At 40.3% G+C, this 22,330-nt stretch overlaps 1 protein-coding gene and 1 long non-coding RNA gene across 7 annotated transcripts in view; one reads left to right on the forward strand and one right to left on the reverse strand.

Moving 5' to 3' along the window:
- Positions 1-22,330, forward strand: part of LOC143264244 (uncharacterized) — a 119,192-nt gene that overhangs the window by 95,806 nt on the left and 1,056 nt on the right. The gene's annotated exons all lie outside the window — the stretch shown is intronic.
- The window catches only part of Glut4EF (Glucose transporter 4 enhancer factor), a 134,069-nt gene that overhangs the window by 89,316 nt on the left and 22,423 nt on the right, over positions 1-22,330 (reverse strand). The window lies entirely within an intron of this gene.

A 22,330-nucleotide genomic window follows, 5' to 3' on the forward strand; every position in this document is an offset into this window, starting at 1 on the left:
CATTCGTTTTAGGATGATGAGGTATTCAGTGTGTTTTTGTACATGGAACACATTTAGTGAAAACACGTTTTCGTTCAGTAAAATTGTGCAAAATAATTATTTACAATGCATATGAAGCTTCAAAGGGTACTTAGAACTATTGACTCTCTATAGAAATTTATAGAACATTAAATATAGAACATTAAATTTGTCATTAATTAAAAGAGAAGATTTTCTGAAAAATTTGCCATGTTACACATAAGAAAAATACAGTAAACGAAATATTTTGATACTACAATAAATATTTGGTAAAACAGAATAATTATACATTTGAATAACAGTATACGAATATTTGAAACAGATAAAAGTGTATAATCTATGCAATTAGCACCTTAGCATCAAACTGTGCAATTAGCAAATTAAATTTCGCGCCATTTCATTCGAAAATGGCGTAACTAACCTTGCCATTTTGGGGCTCTACTTGCAATCACCTGTGCACAGAATAATTTATGAACGATTTCTACACGAAATCTTTATTTTTTTACAAAGTAATTTCAGCTGAAAATATTACTGTTCGATAATTAATACCGGTTATTCATTAATAATTGCGGTAAATGAATTGGATAATGTTATCGATGATATTTTGCACGTAAAATCGAGGAAATAAAGAGAAGGAAAAAATAGCGAAATATGAATCATTCAGAGAAAATCGTCCTCAATCTACGTCAGTATACGAGGTGTTATTATGTTAATAAAAATTATCAACTTCGAGTGAGCAGGACGTGAACTGTTAGATTATGAGACTAGTATTACGTCAACGACAACTTATGCAAAACACAAGTCATCGAAACGCGGAGATAATTGTTCGTTTCAGATAAAAACAACGCGAACGAATTCTTTGTTTCACGTAAACACGTAGAAAAACATTTGATTTTCTGTGAAACTGTATTGCTTGTTCTATTACCAATTATTTCTCTTCCAACACTTTTAAATAAATTACTGAACGATGTTCTATTTTTGTTCCGTACAAATTTTCCAGTGATCTTCAGTGATAACGTAATACTATCTTATTAATCAGCATCGCAAATAATATATTAACGAAACATGGAATTAATGGACCGTTCAATCAAATAGATAAAAACATCAAGGATAAAAATATACAATTTTATATGGTAATATTTAATATCAATATTCGAGCAGAAACTCGTTACCATGTTAATACTTTCACCCGGCAAGGAATATATGAATAAAAGATGAACAATTTTATGCGACGAGCATTGGTTCTTTTTTTCTGAAATCATTATGCTTGTTGGTACTCTCTTAAAGTGAAATTAACATCTCCTCTATCGCGATGCAAAATATCACCCTTGAATAACCAGCTGAATATTTCAACAAACGACCAGCGAACTATGATACAATTAGTTACATCAATATTTATGGAAAATACTCGCAGTCAAGACTCAGTGTCAAGTGCAAAAATGATCAATACGTTAAGTAGTTCTATGACGTACGAAAATGCATCCGTTAAGTAGTTCTGTGACATAGGAAATACATCCATGTATTTTTTCGTGACAAATAATTGCTGTTTGATTCAGAAAATTATTGTCGATTTGCACTAACTATTGTATGAGGTATTGCGTAACGACTCTATTGATTAAAATGTTAGTCGATGTAGAATTGTTTAATGATCATTTGCCTTTAAAATGTTAATTTATCGATGTTCAAAGGATCGTATCTAAATTACGCTTGCTAGACTTTCAAGTTTTGAAAGCCAACTGGACTCAGGCAGGGTTTTAAGAATATTGGATTAAGTGGAATTTTGTTGAGAGTTATGGTAGATTCATCTGGTGGAGTTGGGTCGAATTGTGTTGTGGAGTCTATCAAGTCGAAGTGAATCGCTTTGAGTTGGGTTCAGTCGAATTGAATCACTTGGATTTGGATTAGGTTGAATTAAATCATGTTGAATAGGGTTGGAACGATTTGAACCACATTCAGGTGGATTGACCCTAATTGGGTTGGGCTGAGTTACGATGCATCGAATTGGGTTTGGTCGAATTCAATAGCATTCGGTTGGATTCATTCGAGTTGGGTTGGACCGAATTCTGTCGCATCGAATTGGGTTGCGCCGAGTTCAATTACGTCGAATTCTATCGTGTCGAATTGGGTTGTGTCAAATTCTATCGCATCAAATTTGAATCATACCGAATTGGATTGTGTTGAATTCTATCGCATCAAATTTGAATCGTACCGTATTGGATTGTGTCGAATTCTATCGCATCAAATTTGAATCGTACCGAATTGGGTTGCATCGAATTTGAATCATATCGAATTGGGTTGCGCTGAATTTGAATCGTACCGAATTGGGTTGCATCGAATTTGAATCTTACCGAATTGGGTTGCGCCGAAATTGAATCGTACCGAATTGAATCATATCGAATTGGGATGTGTCGAACTCTATCGCATCAAATTTGAATCGTACCGAATTGGGTTGTATCGAATTCTATCGCATGAAATTTGAATCGTACCGAATTGGGTTGCACCGAATTTGAATCATATCGAATTGGGTTGCGCTGAATTTGAATCGCACCGAATTTGAATAGTACCGAATTGGGTTGCGCCGAAATTGAAACGTACCGAATTGAATCATATCGAATTGGGTTGCACCGAATTTGAAGCGTACCGAATTGGGTTGCGCCGAATTCTATCGCACCGAATTGAGTCATATCGAATTGGGTTGCACCGAGTTCCATCGCGTTGAATTCTATCGCACCGAATTGGGTTGCGCCGAGTTCAATTGCGTTGAATTCTATCGCACTGAATTGAATCGTATCGAATTGTGTTGCACCGAGTTTAATCGCGTTGAATTCTATCGCACCGAATTGGATTGCGTGGAATTCTATCATAACGAATTGAATCATATCGAATTACATTCATCCAAATTCAATCTTGTCCAACTCAATCGTATCAAATTTCCATACACCGAATTCAATCTCATTCCATTGAACTATATCGAATTTCTTTAAACTAAATTCAATCCCGTCAAACTGAATTATCTCGAATTGACGTACATCGAACTCAATCTCATGAAATTGAACCATTTCAAATTTCATTAATCCAAATTCAATCTCCTCGAATTACCTCCTCGACTCATATCAAATTAAATTTCTCCGAATACAATCTTGTATTGAATCCTCTATTCAAGCTTCTACAACCAACCTAACGTAACCTAACCTAACCTAACTCAACCAAACAACCTAACCTAACCAAATGTACAAGTACCGTATCCTCATATCTAATACCAAAAGTACTATAATACCAACAAGTACTACAAATTTCACTATGTCTAACTATAAATTTCCCTTGTCGTATATTTCACTTTCCAATAACCATCCACTATTTCAACGAAACTATTCCCCAACGAAAATATTCATAAACGCAGCCATTACAGTAGCTATATGCACGATAAGGCGTCCACATCGCAATATCGCAAATCCGCGAAACCTTTCGCAATCGTCAATGTTGCGCACAAGCGTGCATACCAAAATGCTTTTATCGATCTGTGGAATTCGCAATCGGTCGATTCGTCGCCCGCGGACACCTGTGCTTGCACGGTCACGTTTTCTTTTCCCGTATTTTCTGTCGCCACCCGTCCCTTTTTCGTACGTTAATCGCGAAAGTATGCGAGGTGGCGCGAAAACGTTCGCAAAAGCGATTCGGCCAAGGACTTTCCGGGTTTGTCCATATTTCGCAGTGGCTGGAATGGCCTCGGGAAACAGGAAAGGAAGGCCGCATTCCATCAAACAATGATAACTGTAAACTCGCTGGCGACGAATCAGCGATTCACCATAATTTAATTATGGGACTTGGATGCTTTTTCCTGTTGCCAAAACTAAATGTTGCTTTTTGTGAGGATAACATATGTGAACATTTTTTTGAGAGGAGGTTACAAATGATTTACTTACATGAATATCAATATTTCAATTTTTCCAAATGATACTTCTTTAACTCTTTATTTAGTGTCTAATATAACTGTGCAAGTATTTTGTCAGATTTTACATGAATATAATAGTGGAAATATTTAATGATATTCAACAACAATACAGTTATATGTTTGATATAATTAGTCAGAAATAAATCCAATCAAATGTTCAACAGGTTCAATGTAACATTCAATATGTTCAATTATATGATAATAAAATAATGTAACATATATAGTATAATATCTATATACATATGTACATATATGCACACATACACATACATATGTATATGTTCATGCATATATCTATGCAAGTGTAACATTTAATACAGTAAATTTTATAATAATAAAATACATGTAACATGTATAGTATAATATCTACATACATATGTATATGTATATGTACACACATATGCATACATATGCATATGTACATATATGTATCTATACAAATGTAACATTCAGTACAATCAATTCTATAATAATAAAGTACATGTAACATGTATAGTATAATACCTACACATATGTATATGTACATATGTATACATACACACATATGCATACATATGCACACATATGTACATGTACATATGTATATCTATACAAATGTAACGTTCAATACAATCAATTCTGTAATAATAAAGTACATGTAACATGTATAGTATAACACCTACACATATGCATATGTACATATGTATACATACACACATATGCATACATGTGCACACATATGTACATGTACATATGTATATCTATACAAATGTAACATTCATTACAATCAATTCTATAATAATAAACTACATGTTACATGTATAGTATAATACCTACACATATGCATATGTACATATGTATACATACACACATATGCATACATGTGCACATATATGTACATGTACATATGTATATCTATACAAATGTAACATTCAGTACAATCAATTCTATAATAATAAATTACATGCAACACGTACAATACAATATCTACACATGTACATATGTACACATATGCATACATATCTGCATATGACTTTACGAATAAGTAACCAGAATTGCATGAAAATAATTAAAGAATCATAAAGTTGTATGAAAGAAAAAGCCTTTATCTGACAAGATGATTCACACGATGTCTGAAATATTTAATCAACAGAAAATTGATGAAAGAGCCCACGCGATTTGCGAGGCTCCGCGTGGGCGATGTTATGTGTTTTCTAACGCGCTGCTTGGAGCGGTAGCCGTCAGAAATGATTATCGATCCCCAGGAATTCACGTCGATAGAAGCGACTGGCATGAATTGGTAGGTGCAACCGGCTCGTGTCACCATTGTCTTGCGCTATAGTCACCGCTGTTATTCATAATCGTGCATAGTTCGAACACCTGCGCGAACAGCGAAAGGTCGACATAAAACCGGTGCAGACCTATTCTGACCGGCACAAAATCCACTGAAAATGATTTTTAACCCAGTACCATACAATTTCTCTTTGTGACTAGCTACGCCATTACTCATGCGCTGAACTACTTGCTGAATGCTACGGATATCTTGCACAAAGCTTCTTGCGATAGATACACGGTACGTAAATATGGTTCCTTGTTAAGTAAGAGTACTGGTTTCTCTTTTTCAATCAACTTCATAAATTTGATGAAGTTTTATGAAGTTCATAAATTTTCAAGTTTTAAAAATCTTCAATTCTTAGATTTTATAAGTTAGAAGAGTGTCACATTTATACATTTGTCGGATGTGGACATTTATAAATTTATTTTTAGTATCCGAATTTCTAAGTTTAGTTTCGAACTTCGAAACTCTTGAATGTTTAAGTTTCGGTATCCTTAAGTATGTAGGCACTTAAATCCTCAAACTTCCGAGTCACCGAATAACTATCTATCTAAACTACCTACGTTTCGAACTTGGCAAATCGTCAGATCTGCCAATTGCCAACCTTCCATGTCACTGAATATTTCAATTTTTAACCAAGTCACTGAATCTCCAAATGCCCAAGTCCAAACCCAAATTTTCCACCTTCCAAATCATCAAATCTTCAAACTCCAACTCCTCCAAATCCCCAAATTTCCAAATTTCCCTTTCAACCCCCCCAAATCCCCAAATCCCCAAGTACCCAAACACCCAAATCCTCATCCATCCAAACCCAAATTTTCCACCTTCCAAATCATCAAATCTCCAAATTCCCACTCCTCCAAATCCCCAAATTTCCAAATTTCCCTTTCAAACCCCCCAAATCTCTAAATCCTCAGCTACCCAAACACCCAAGTCCTCATCCATCCAAACACAAATTTTCCACCTTGCAAATCATCAAATCTCCAAACTCCCACTCCTCCAAATCCCCAAATTTCCAAATTTCCCTTTCAAACCCCCCAAATCTTCAAATCCCCAAATCCTCAGCTACCCAAACACCCAAGTCCTCATCCATCCAAACCCAAATTTTCCACCTTCCAAATCATCAAATCTCCAAACTCCCACTCCTCCAAATCCCCAAATTTCCAAATTTCCCTTTCAAACCCCCCAAATCTCCAAGTCCTCAAGTACCCAAATCCTCAGCTACCCAAACACCCGAATCCTCATCCGTCCAAGCCCAAATTTTCCACCTTCCAAATCATCAAATCTTCCAAATCTCATATGTGTCTCATAATCAGCATTTGATCCATGAACATCATCATCAGCCTTCACATGAACACGTCACCTTTGATGTATCTTTCTCTGTGACTTCTTCATGCATCCTCCTTTGACGCTGCTAACATACTCCTTCTATAACTTGCTAATTTTATAACTTGTTTTATAACTTGTCCATATTAAATTAAAAAGCGATCATCACATTCATAACTTGACATCAGAGTACCATACACTCAACGTCCACAAAAAAATGAGTAAAGACCTAAGACACCTTACTTGCACCGATCGTTATGCTAAATCCAATTCGTCGAAAAAATGCGCAGGTTAGCATTTCAGGGTTAAGCCCGACAATAAGTGACACATAACTAACAAGATTTGCAGAGAATCTCATTGAGCAGCCGTTCTTCGAGGACGCAAGACACTGTCGTTTGTCTTCCTTTCGTATCCTCCGTTCTCGTTAAAAATTTTCATTTTTCAACACCTTTTCACTCGGATGTTTATGGTTCCGTGTATCGTTAACGGAACCCGGGTAGCAACAGGCGTTCAAGCTACTTTTTTCACCGTAAACAGTGAAATATACGTTAAGTAGCTTGGTGCTAAGCTGGCCCTCGAGTGAATTTTACGGGTCCCGTTATGCGGACCGAATCTCGGCGCATTCTTCGATCGAGGTCATGGCTCTGCGAACGTGGCCAGTATCTTGGAGCTGTTCTCCGGGTTATTCCGTGTCTGATCGACCGGATCGGTTAATCAAACCGTCTCTAAACAGTGCTAGTTTAGGCTCCAAAGAGTACGAGTGTTTTTAGATTATCGGATTTAATGTTTTACTGTTAGGAATTATTTGTGGTACGAGATTTGGGTGGGTGATTAGATGGGAGAAAGTTTAGGACATTTGGGAATTTGGGTAGGTGATGATTTGGGGATTTGAAGATTTGGGGGTTTGAAAAGGAAATTTGGAGATATGGGGATTTGGAGGAGTGGGAGTTTTTAATTTACAATGGACAAGTTATAAAACTTGCAAGTTATAGAGGAGGTATGGTGGCAGAGACAAATGATGATGTATGAAGAAGTCACAAATGTGAACATATCAAAGGTGACCGAATTCCAACGCAGCGAATTCCTACTCCACGAATTCCGGCGTCCTGAATTCCAACGCACCGAACTCCGACGTCCCGAATTCCAACGCACCGAATTCTAACGCACTGAATTTCAACGCACCGAATTCCAACGCATCGAATTCCTTCGACCCGAATTCCTACGTCCCGAATTCCTACGTCCCGAATTCCTACGTCCCGAATTCCAACGCACCGAATTTCCACGCGCTGAATTTCTACTCGTGGAATTCCTACGCTTGGAATTCCTACGTTCCGAATTCCACTGCACCGAATTTCCACGCGTGGAATTCCTACGCGTGGAATTCCTACGCTTGGAACTCCTACGCTTGGAATTCCAACGCACCGAACTCCAACGCTCCGAATTTCCACGCGTTGAATTTCTACGCGTGGAATTGCTACGCTTGGAATTTCTACGTCCCGAATTCCAACGCACCGAATTTCCACGCGTTGAATTTCTACGCGTGGAATTTCTACGCTTGGAATTTCTATGCTTGGAACTCCTACGCTTGGAATTCCAACGCACCGAACTCCAACGCTCCGAATTTCCACGCGTTGAATTTCTACGCGTGGAATTGCTACGCTTGGAATTTCTACGTCCCGAATTCCAACGCACCGAATTTCCACGCGTTGAATTTCTACGCGTGGAATTTCTACGCTTGGAATTTCTATGCTTGGAACTCCTACGCTTGGAATTCCAACGCACCGAACTCCAACGCTCCGAATTTCCACGCGTTGAATTTCTACGCGTGGAATTGCTACGCTTGGAATTTCTACGTCCCGAATTCCAACGCACCGAATTTCCACGCGTTGAATTTCTACGCGTGGAATTCCTACGCTTGGAATTTCGACACTTGGAATTCCAACGCACCGAACTCCAACGCTCCGAATTCCAACGTCCCAAATTCCAACGTTCCGAATTCCAACGCACCGAATTCCAACGCTCCAAATTCCTACGACCCGAATTCCAACGTTCCTATTTCCAACGCACCGAATTCCAACGTCCCGAATTCCAACACCCCGAATTCCAACGTCTCAAATTTCTACGTCCCGAATTCTCAGGTGACAGGTGATGGTTTATGATGATCCCAGACGATGTTTGCACTTTTCAATATACAATTGACAAATATATTACAATTGTAAGTATATTAATAGCATCAAATGATGATGTCTGAAAAAGTCACAGACAAAGCTACCTCAAATATAACACCCTAATGTATTTATCAATGTTTTCAAACGACTTCTATGGAACAACCATTGACGACATGATACATCTCTTTTTATAAATTTACAAATATTCCGAAGGTTTTTAATACACAATTAAGAAGTTATAAAACTAGCCATTTCTAAGTACGCCACAATCGTCAAATGATGACACCACAAAAAGTCACAAAGCCACATCAAAGGTGACACCTCAACGCGAGGATTGATGATGTATCCAAATGATCCGTGAAAAATTCTTCCGGGCACCGAATGACTAATTCGATCCATCATTATCAGAATGACTAACAGAAAGCGTTAACTCAGTCGCGAAGATAATCCACGTTCTAGAAATTGTCTTCCTTGCAAAATATATCTCGGGGGTTGACCAACGGAGTGAGTCAGTGAAAAATTGGAACAGCCTGTTATCCCAGTGGCTGAATACGTTTCGCAAGATCCGGGAATGCCTGGCGGATAATTTATCAGTGACGTCAGTTTGGACACCTTCGGAGAATTTCTGACGAAAGTTTGAGAATGATCGATCGTAATTGACTTCGATTTCTTGAGGTATTGAGGGTGTAACCTGGTGAGGTCAGGTGCAACAGGTTTTGGATTTATATTTGGATTTGGTGTTTCGAGGAATTTTTTTGTTTATAGAACCAGATAATAGTGTGATATTGGTCATGTAGATACGATACAGATATCGTGTTTAAGTCTACATTTTGAAACAGTTGATTCTCCTAATTCATTGTGGCTAACGAATGTTCATTTTCACCTGACAGTCTGAATTTTGTTCAAGCTAATTAACTTCACTAATACAGGTTCTGCATGAACTGAGGTTACGAGTATTTTGATATAACAAAATTGCAAAGTTGCAAGATTGAAAAAAGAAAGAAAATTTTTGTTTAAATTAAGACTTAACCTACCTTCATAATTTCTTCACCTTCATCAACAGAACATAGTGACCTAACTTTATTATTCATCCCTACATTAATTCTTCAAATTACATAAATAACATTTTTACTCTCAAGTAAAAATTTATGAACAATTATGGATTTGTTCCTCGGTTCAGTAATATCAAACTTGCAAAAGGTTTCTGATCCTCGGAGGTTGTAATTCCTAAGGAAAAATGGCGATCGCCAGAAAAACAGGATCGTTCGCAGATCTATCGATAAGCATTTGCATCACAGAAGCAAATCATTATGATGAATTATATGGCGAAGCGTTAGAAAAACAAGCGTTACATCATACGAGGAAGACTCTCGGGTTATTTTTGCGTCTCGGACGCATGCCGTTTCTGCACGGTGACGCGATGCAATTCTTTTTGCAGTCTGGATGTGAATTTTGGACCTGTGGTATGAGAAAGGATCTTTTAATGCGACTTCGAATAACTTGTTTCTGTCTAATTTGTGAAATGCTTTTATGAAAAAAATTTGCAGACTGATGCAAACCTGAGACCAAAAATATTTAAGCTTTAATTAAATTGTAATTTGTTTTGATTTTGTACACATAAAATTTGTATTAAGTTTGTAATAATTTGGGCTAATTTGGTTTAAGTTTAAGTACGCACCGAATTTTCACATTTCGAATTCCAGCGCACCGAATTCCTACGACCCGAATTCCAACGCACTGAATTCCAACGCACTGAATTCCTACGCACCGAATTCCAACGTACCGAATTTCAACGCACCGATGTCCAACGCATCGAATTCCTACGTCCCGAATTCCAACGCATCGAATTCCAACGCACCGAATTCCAACGCACCGAATTACTACGCATCGAATTCTAACGCACCGAATTCCAACGCATCGAATTCCAACGCACCGAATTCCGACGCCCCGAATTCTTATGTCCCGAATTCCAACGCACCGAATTCCAACGCACCGAATTCCAACGCACCGAATTCCAACGTACCGAATTTCAACGCACCGATGTCCAACGCATCGAATTCCTACGTCCCGAATTCCAACGCATCGAATTCCAACGCACCGAATTCCAACGCACCGAATTCCAACGCACCGAATTACTACGCATCGAATTCTTATGTCCCGAATTCCAACGCACCGAATTCCAACGCACCGAATTCCAACGCACCGAATTCCAACGCATCGAATTCCAACGCACCGAATTCCGACGCCCTGAATTCTTATGTCCCGAATTCCAACGCATCGAATTCCAACGCATCGAATTCCAACGCATCGAATTCCAACGCATCGAATTCCAACGCACCGATTTCCAACGCACCGATTTCCAACGCATCGAATTCCAACGCACCGAATTCCAATGCCCCAAATTCCAACGCACCGCATTCCAACGCCCCGAATTCCTACGTCCCGAATTCCAACGCATCGAAGTCCAACGCACCGAATTCCAACGCACCGAATTCCTACTTTCCGAATTCCAACCCACCAAATTCCAACGCACCGAATTCCTACGCACCGAATTCCTACTTTCCGAATTCCAACCCACCAAATTCCAACGCACCGAATTCCTACGACCCGAATTCCTACCTTCCATATTTAATTTGTGTTGATTTGAACAGAACTTTATAAAGTTTGTATTACGCAAAGGTGTTAATAGTTAGAAATCGAAAGTGTGGAACATGACCTCCGTAATGGCGGTCGTGAAAAAAATTACGAGCTGATGATTCAGTTCATCCTTCACGCGCGTACCTTGTCTCCAATGACAGCTCCTTTTCCATAAGATAACTCACGCTCCGTTTTGGAACTGCATATCCATTTTTCATTGTATTCTATCAACGTCTCATTCGGTAACAATTCCATCGAATAAAAATGTTTCTTTGATTCTCGTCAGTCGATTTTGAAATTTTAGAAAGATAGCGCATAGAGATAAATATATAATGAGTATATATGTACTTAGTATTTCGTGCTTTATTCGATATTAATCAAGATTAACCACGTAATAAGATAGATATTTTCAAAGGCCTTTGTTCTAGAACATAATAACAAAAAAAAGAGGAAGTGATTGTTCTGTAATCGAAGATGTTGAACATTCTTTGTTCCTACCGTTATCTCCGGAGATAAAGAATACAATAAGACGCTGTAAACCTTCAATGTGGACTTATGAAAAACCTTATTGCATCGGACAGCTTTGAATTTTTCTACTCGGGCAACTTTGAATTTACACGAAACTGCGAAAATTGGAAATAAATCCGTTAAGTGATGCTTGAAAATATTTGCACCATGTGCACATACATACGTTTTGTACACTTCTATGCTTCACTTTAAATTAGAACCAAAAAATAATTTTTCAGCTCGCTTCTACAAGATAAACTTAAAAACTCAAGTTTGCAAGTTTCTAAATTTCTTTGTGTTATATTTAGGTCGCAGTATGTAGGACCAAGTCACATGTAAGACCACTGTCAGTGGTTATTTTGTTACTATAAATTACCTCGTGTCACATTGTCATGGGTTGTATCATCAGCCATGAGGACGCAATGCATTAAATCATCAGAAGTAGAATTGTCGTATATTAGATTGTCATGTATAATATTATATGTAGTATCCACCAGTTGAGGTATTACCATGTGTTGTAACTATTACTTATAGTATTATTACGTGTGAGATCAACCACGTGTTGGGTCATCATATGTGAGATCCTCCACATGAAGCATTGGATTAATATATGCGAGGTCCTCCACGCGTGGGATCATCCACCACATGACGTGTTACCACGCGTAGTAACCATTACTTATAGTACTATCACGCGTAGGATCACTATACATGAGATCAACCACGCATTGGGTCACCACATATGGGATCACCACGCATTGGATCATCACATGTGAGGTCCTCCACGCGTGGGATCCACCACATGAAGCGTTACCACGCGTAGTAACCATCACTTATAGTACTACAACGCGTCGGATCACCACGCATTGGGTCACCACATATGGGATCACTACGCATTGGATCATCATATGTGAGGTCCTCCACGCGTGGGATCCACCACATGAAGAGTTACCACGCGTAGTAACCATCACTTATAGTACTATCACGCGTAGGATCACTATACATGAGATCAACCACGCATTGGGTCACCACATATGGGATCACCACGCATGGGATCACCACATATGGGATCACCACGCATTGGATCATCATATGTGAGGTCCTCCACGCGTGGGATTCACCACATGAAGAGTTACCACGCGTAGTAACTATCACTTATAGTACTACAACGCGTCGGATCACCACGCATTGGATCACCACGTACTAGATCACCACGCATTGGATCATCATATGTGAGGTCCTCCACGCGTGGGATCCACCACATAAAGTGTTACCACGCGTAGTAACCATTACTTATAGTACTATCACGCGTAGGATCACTATACATGAGATCAACCACGCATTGGGTCACCACATATGGGATCACCACGCATTGGGTCACCACATATGGGATCACCACGCATTGGGTCACCACATATGGGATCACCACGCATTGGATCATCATATGTGAGGTCCTCCACGCGTGGTATCCATCACATGAAGTGTTACCACGCGTAGTAACCATCACTTATAATACTACAACGCGTCGGATCACCACGCATTGGGTCACCACATACTAGATCACCACGCATTGGATCATCACATGTGAGGTCCTCCACGCGTGGGATCCACCACATGAAGTGTTACCACGCGTAGTAACCATCACTTGTAATATCCACATATGTATACACCACCACATGTGGTAGCTTACTGCTTGCAGTATTACTACGTATAGTAGCTACCTCTTATAGTGTGACCATGCATGCAATAACCTCATGTAGGATCACCTCAATCACCTCTACCCTTGAAGATTTCCGTAGCTCCTACAGTATCACCACGCGTAGTGTACTACTTGCGTCACTACATACTTGCAGTATCACAAAGGATCCACAACCCCTAATACCACGCATGAGATTGCAGTGCATTAAATCATACATGACCCTTCTATCACCCTTCTACCACCTCCAGCCATCAATCTCCATTAAACTCATAAAATTCAAAAACAATTCAAAACATCGCGCCATGCATCAAAAAATGAACCATATAGAGGAACCGGTCATATTAGAATGCATATCAAAATAGTAATCTATAACACGTTAACCAGATGTATCGCATTCGAATCGGCTTCGAGGCTTTGTCCTTTCTCGTGCAGCCGGTCGTTCCTAGATTCCTATATGCCTAGTTTCCTAGCAGACGCGCTCGTTACTCACGTTCAGGTGCAGTCTGCACGTGGAAACGCGATTACGCAGTTGCGCCATTAGCATCGGCGGCTGGCCAATAACGGTCGATGACGGGGATCGGGAATAGATCTCTCCGTTGAAACAAAGAAATCCGCTGAGCCGAACGCGTGTCAGCTCGATAGACGCAAGACAGAACGAGATGAACACGATTCCATGTGCCCCCTTTAGATAAGCCCTCGATGATGATTCGCGCGATCCAAGGTGCAGCTCGTTTTACTGGAACTGATTGCGCTCGTTCGGACTTGCGTAACTGCGCGGGCCTTTCGTAACGGAGCGACGTAGTACTACGGTCTAGTAACAGGTCTTGCGGTAAATGTTGCCGGGTATTAACGTATTCCTTCGTGACTTCTGACATTCGGATGCCACTTGAGTCTACAACGATAGACGTTCACGAGCTATGTAGTTTTACGATTTTTTCATTCTGACTTCCTAGGACTTTATAGTCTTATTAGCTTGTGCTGATGGTTCATTGTTAAGTCTGAAGGAAATTGAAATGTTAAGTATATTCCGGACTTGTAAATTGGTATCCAGTTTCAGACGTGCTGTAGATATGATTTTGATTCATTGTAGCTGAAGTGCGACACGTATGTGTCTCGAACGTGTTACGATATTAGAGGTGAAGGAGTTGATTGAACATGTTTTCGTAACTATACGTCTTTCATAACTGAGCGTATCTGAAGTGCGTCACGAGGGTGTATATTATAAGTGAAAGAGTTCATTGAACATGTTTTAGTAACTGACCATCTTTCCATAACTGTACATCTTCCATAACTGAGCGTATCTGGAGTGCGTCACTTACTGTGCGTCATAAACTCGTTAAAATATTATAAGTGAAAGAATTGATTAAAGATGTTTCCGTAACTGAACATATTTCCCTAACTGTACGTCTTCCATAACTGAGCGTATTTCCCTAACTGTACGTTCACCATAACTGAGCGTATTTCCCCAACTCTACATTCACCATAACTGAGCGTCTTTCTTTACAAACTCGTGCAGATACAAAGAACATCAAAAGCGAAGATATACGAACACAACTTTCCTTATTAATTCAGCCCCTAAAATTCCAAAATAAAATTTCAAACTTGACTCAAGTTTCGAAGCAAAGATAATTGTATCTGATGGAATGAAAGTAACAGCTGTTGCGATTAATCCAGAGTACCACATACTTAACGTTCAAGATTCTACGTCAGCCGGCGAAGAAAATCAATTAGTTTCTTCGTGAAAGAAACTGATGTTTTTGCGTCGGATGAATGTACTGATCCAGTAACTGGTCTACGATCTAGTTTTATGGCATTTACTGTAGCCTTCGAATTCCATGTGACACTTAACGCGGTAACTAGTCAACTTTTTCAGGCTCCAGGTCAATACGTATAAACGAACAACGATTGCTGAACAAGAAGGAAGGTCATGATGCAAAGTTCACGTAGATAATTTCTGTTTACAGCGAGATCAAGGAAATGCTTGATAACAGAAACAAATAAATAGCGCATGATGCACATGTGCTTTGCGCAAAGAGATCGGTGGGTTCACACCTCTTTGGGTGTCTGATGATATATTGGGTGAGGGGACTTTTATGGAGATCTTAGATTATTATGTTGTATTGGTGTTTATTGGTGATGAATATTACACATTGATTTTATGGGATACAGCGTTCCTAGGCTTCGAATTCATATGTTTCGAATGCCTACGTCCCGAATTCCAACGCACCGAATTTCAACCCATCGAATTCTGGCGCATCGAATTCCAACCCATCGAATTCTAGCTCACTGAATTCCAACGCATCGAATTCTAGCGCACCGAATTCCAATCCATTGAATTCCAACGCACCGAATTCCAACCCATCGAATTCCTACGATCCGAATTCCAATGCACCGAATTTCCACGTGCTGAATTTCTACGCGTGGAATTCCAACGCACCGAATTTCCACGCATGGAATTTCCACGCGCTGAATTTCTACGCGTGGAATTCCAACGCACCGAATTTCCACGCATGGAATTTCCACGCGCTGAATTTCTACGCGTGGAATTCCAACGCACCGAATTTCCACGCGCTGAATTTCTACGCGTGGAATTCCAACGCACCGAATTTCCACGCATGGAATTCCAACGCACCGAATTTCTACGCGTGGAATTCCAACGCACCGAATTTCCACGCGCTGAATTTCTACGCGTGGAATTCCAACGCACCGAATTTCCACGCGTGGAATTTCCGCGCGCTGAATTTCTACGCGTGGAATTCCAACGCACCGAATTTCCACGCGCTGAATCTCTACGCGTGGAATTCCAACGCACCGAATTTCCACGCGCTGAATTTTTACGCGTGGAATTCCAACGCACCGAATTTCCACGCGCTGAATCTCTACGCGTGGAATTCCAACGCACCGAATTTCCACGCGCTGAATTTTTACGCGTGGAATTCCAACGCACCGAATTTCTACGCGTCGAATTCCGACGCTCCGAATTCCGACGCGTCGAATTTCTACACGTGGAATCTCGACGCGCCTAATCTCTACGCTCCGAATTTCGACGCGTCAAATTTCCAAGCGTCGAATACCTACGCGTGGAATTCCTACACGTGGTATTCCTACGCCCCGAATTCCTACGTCCCAAATTCGTAATATATATAATGCGAATAATGCGAATGAAGTACATCTTCACCATAAAACGAAGTCGTAAATTAAACCATTAAGGATCCCCATAAATGTCGAAACCCTGGTTCACATACTGTTTAAGTATACGATTTCCCAAAGACCACATAACAGTTCATACCAAACGCGTTAATACATCTATAACTATAAAATCGTAAAATCATTCGTCAATGAACGTACACGTTTAATAGCCGATACCAAAGAAGACAAATACCGTATCAGGAGATAATGAAAGCGTTTAAAACGACGTCGAATCGAATTCCGCTCGATTTCGCTTATCGATGAGTGCCAAATAAGCGATCTTGTCTCGAGCACCGCGGGAATTCAGGACTATGACCCGGGTCAAATTTAGTCTTGTCGAAATCTTAGTCAGCGAAGTTAAACTCGTCGCGTTGTTCGTCGTGTCTTGCGACAGGGACTCTGCTCTTCGAATTGAGTTTCAGAAGCTTTTGTCGAGCGAGCATAAACGTTACAGATGTATGGTTTATTCATGAAACTGCCCTCTATCGCGTGCAACACCGCTGCCTTCTGTTCAAACACCGGCCACAGATTTTATACAGGCTACTGTGAATATTTCCTGTTTTCCTCTTCCTCTTTGTTATTCGAATGTTTTCGATTTCGTCTACATCGATTTTTGTATTCTTTCTGGGAGAATAATCTTAGTTACGATTGGAAGAGTAGTGTTGGAAAGTTAAATAAATTGTAAACTTAGTGTTGGAAAATTAAATGGAGCTTATGCGATGTTTATTTACAAATATCAGAGTATAGATGTGGATTATCTGCAGTTTGATGTACATGTAGATATTCCTACTGGCTGACTTTGCTGTACGTCGGTATCTGTAGATTGATGTCCGTAGAGGTTGATATGCTTATAGACATGTAGTGACTGACATCCTTACATATCTTTGTAAAGATATCCACAGATGTCTTTATAAGCTAATATACTATGGGCTGATATCTCTATGGGCCAATATTGCTGTGTCACTATATTTTTATAATGCGATATCTTTACAATCTGATGTTCCTATCTATCGATATACCTACGTAGGTATATGTGTACATGCGTTGTGATATGCTACGTTCTGATGGACCTGTGCTATGGTGTACCTTCGGTCCGATGTACCTACGTTCCAAATTTCTAGGAATTCCAAGGCACCGAATTCCAACGGGCTGAATTCCAACGCGCCGAATTCCTACGCATCGAATTCCAACGCACCGAATTCCAAATCACCGAATTCCAAATCACCGAATTCCAACGCATCGAATTTCAACGCACCGAATTCCTACGTCCCGAATTCCAACGTATCGAATTCCAGTACACCGAATTCCAACGCACCGAATTCCAGTGCACCGAATTCCAACGCATAGAATTTCAACGCACCGAATTCCAGTGCACCGAATTCCAACGCATAGAATTTCAACGCACCGAATTCCAACGCATCGAATTTCAACGCACCGAATTCCAACGCACCGAATTCCAGCGCACCGAATTTCTACGTCCCGAATTCCAACGCATCGAATTTCAACGCACCGAATTCCTACGTCCCGAATTCCAACGCACCGAATTCCAGTGCACCGAATTCCTACGTTCCGAATTCCAACGCACCGAATTCCAACGCATCGAATTCCAACGCACCGAATTCCTACGTCCCGAATTCCAACGCACCGAATTCCAACGCACCGAATTCCTACGTCCCAAATTCCAACGCACCGATTTCCAACGCACCGAATTCCAGCGCACCGAATTTCTACGTCCCGAATTCCAACGCATCGAATTTCAACGCACCGAATTCCTACGTCCCGAATTCCAACGCACTGAATTGCAACGCACTGAATTGCAACGCACCGAATTCCAACGCACCGAATTCCAACGCACCGAATTCCAACCCACCGAATGTCTACGCCCCGAATTCTCACATTTCGAATTCCTACGCCCCAATAGACCTACGTCCCAATATCTCTACGCCCCAATATACCTACGTAACAGTACCCCACGTCCCGATATCACCACGCTCCGATATCGTCACGTCCCGATATTCGTACATCCCATTAACCTTTGTCCCACTATACTTACGACCTACTATTCCTAACACTGCTCCTACGTCCCACTTCCCTAGAGTCCACTATCTGTATCTCCTAATCTCAACATCCTTGCACTGTAATATTTCTGCCTTGTTATATCCCAATATCCCCAGTATGATTAGTAAAATTTTCCTTGCTATATTTAAAGCGTTAACTCAATATAAGAAATTAGTGACGGTGATTGAAAATAGCACAGACATAACCAGAAAGCAATCAAAGATGCTCGCAATCGTAAAAGTGTGAAAAGTGTTAACATCAAGTGCACCGATAAAATGAGTTCTTAAATAACAACGACAACACGTTCGTGGAAACGTAGTACGTATGGTGTTTGCACTGCGTTCGAGGCGCTGCTTAATTGCGTGAATTTTTTCTGTACTCGAAGACAAACGCGACACACAAACAAACGTGATCTTACGGATTCGAGGAAAATTACGGTGCACGCACTTATTTTCGGCATAAATAAAAATTTGTAGAATATTTTACAAGTGATAATTCCTTTGGGTTGGTTTTGTATCGAGGTTCAATTATCAGATATCTGATTTCAATTAATGGATTATCAGTTGTACAATCAGAGTTAATTAATCGATTATAAAGATCGTTGCACGTTGAAGTTAATTTCTTTTCGCTGTAAGATATTGGGTATTTGATTAATGGACATCGGTAATTACACGTTAAATTAATGTGCAAAATACGAGAATGATGCGTATGTGCATAAAACAAACTACAATTTTGTGAATCACTGTTATTTTCCTTCAGCTCAGATACGCGTACAAATATTTGTCCGTAAGGTTCACGAAGGTTTTCCTGCATTCACGCTGCCAGGGCTCGAAAACACCAGATAACAAAAGTTTCCAGCACCGTTTAAAAAATACTGCCTAGTCGAAGGTCACTGACTACGTGTTCCATAAATTACAAACGAAAATCGTAAATAAAACGTAAAAAAATGTCTTGCGTTTAAAAAAAAAATAAATTGAAGATCGTCGAGTCTACGTCATTTTCATTTCCATCCACAAACGCCAATTACCCGATAGCCTCTTTATCTGAGCAAATCGACAATCGATGGAGACAAATCGACGACGTCGTTCCTGTTTACTGCAGCAGACACGCATATCCAGATTTATATCGAGCTAATCGATCAAGTAATTCGATGCAATCCCGTTCGAACAAACAAGATCTAGACTGCTCTGCATTTCGTAACGACTGGAACACTGCGAATCTGTTAGAGCTGTTATTGCATTACGATGTAAATTTCTTTACTGAGGAAAATACATGACAATTAATGTACGAATAAAATATTGATCAGCAATGATGTGTTAGTGGTTAAAAAATTAATTTTTGACTGATATACTGATTTTGTCAAAGTATTGCAAAGGTATTGCACATTTTGTTGGAGTGTCGAAGTTTGCAGTTTTGATCGATTATGATTAAGGGCTAGAGGTTGTATGGACCTATCGATGTACTTAATGTCGTGTAGACGGTAATAGGAATTCGGGGCGTAGGAATTCCACGCGTAGGAATTCGATGCGTAGGAATTCCACGCGTAGAAATTCGACGCATGGAAATTCGCAGCGTAGGAATTCGGGGCGTAGGAATTCCACGCGTAGAAATTCGGGGTGTAGGGATTCCACGCATAGGAATTCGGAGCGTAGGAATTCGGGGTGTAGGGATTCCACGCATAGGAATTCGGAGCGTAGGAATTCGGGGCGTAGGAATTCCACGCATAGGAATTCGGAGCGTAGGAATTCGGGGCGTAGGAATTCCACGCGTAGAAATTCGGGGCGTAGGGATTCTACGCGTAGGAATTCCACGCGTAGTAATTCGGGGTGTAGGAATTCCGCGCGTAGAAATTCGGGGCGTAGGGATTCCACGCATAGGAATTCGGAGCGTAGGAATTCGGGGCGTAGGAATTCCACGCGTAGAAATTCGGGGCGTAGGGATTCTACGCGTAGGAATTCCACGCGTAGTAATTCGGGGCGTAGGAATTCCGCGCGTAGAAATTCCACGCGTTGGAATTCGGGGCGTGGAAATTCGACGCGTGGAAATTCGGAGCGTAGTAACTCCACGCGTAGAAATTCCACGCGTAGGAATTCGGGGCGTGGAAATTCGACGCGTGGAAATTCGAAGCGTAGAAATTGCACGCGTAGAAATTCGGCGCGTGGAAATTCGACGCGTGGAAATTCGGAGCGTAGGAATTCCACGCGTAGAAATTCCACGCGTAGGAATTCGGGGCGTAGGAATTCCACGCGTAGAAATTCGGTACGTGGAAATTCGGAGCGTAGGAATTCGGGACGTAAGAATACCATGCGTGGAAATTCGGAGCGCAGGAATTCGATGCGTAGGAATTCGTAGCGTAGAAACTTGTAACATAGGAATTCGAAACGTAGCAATTCGCATCGTTGAAATTCGGTCTAAGCTCAAACATTGTCCATCAAATTTGTCCAGACAGAAAAGACCTTATCCTTCGATGACTAATTCAAGTCAAATTTGAACACCAAAGTAGAAAATGCCCCTCGCAACAAAGTAAGACAATATACCAATCACGTTATCATCGACTAAAAGCTAACAGAAGATCGATTATTCTTTCAAACGATCGATCGTTGTACTTCCTGCGTATCGAACAAAAGTCCACGAAACGTTTGAGTCGCAACGCACTTTCCATTTTATGAAAAACAGAGAAAAATTGCGAAACATGACAGACTTGAATGAGTAAAGGGTAATTGATGGAGGGCACGAAAAATTCCGTGGTAAACAAAAAATTACGAGTATCAGTTGACCGGCTGATAAGGAGTCGCGTTGCGAAAAAGATATACAGACGCGACGCATTCGAGCTGATTACCTGTCGTGCAGATAAGATCTAGTACAAAAAGCGGCCTTGATGGATGGATTTAGTCGGGGGAACGAAAACAATGATCTATGAGATCGTATCGAGCGACGAGATTATCGCGAGACGTCGAAAACCAAGGAAGAACAAATATTTATCGGTATTAAAATAATGTAATTGCTTGTCGATAGGTCGATAGGTGAAACGGTTCTCTGGTGAAACTGGGGCTGTCGTGTAATCTTATAAATGGAACAATTCAACAAGATATAGACAAATAATTACTATTGGAATAACTACTATATTAGGTATATTAAGGATCTTAAGATGCATTAGGAGTTTTGAGGACCTTAAGGTTTCACCTTGTAGAGTTATACCTTGGACCCTAGCTGGTTTCAATAAATTTTTTACTACTGCGATTTTTGTGTAGGGGGGTATAGAGGTTTCGAGATCCAGAGATTTGACCACATAAAGTTTTGAAGATATAGAGATTCCAAGATGATGAAGTTTGGGGATAGGAACTATATGACATCTCCTACATGCTCACATACGCAAGGTCCTAATTCTACAAAATGGACCTAGTTTTCCGTTAGATGCATTAGTTAGTTACACTAAGATTGGAGATTCGGTGCGTTGGAATTCG

Source organism: Megachile rotundata, chromosome 4 (genome assembly GCF_050947335.1).
Source record: "Megachile rotundata isolate GNS110a chromosome 4, iyMegRotu1, whole genome shotgun sequence".
Lineage (NCBI taxonomy): Eukaryota > Metazoa > Arthropoda > Insecta > Hymenoptera > Megachilidae > Megachile > Megachile rotundata.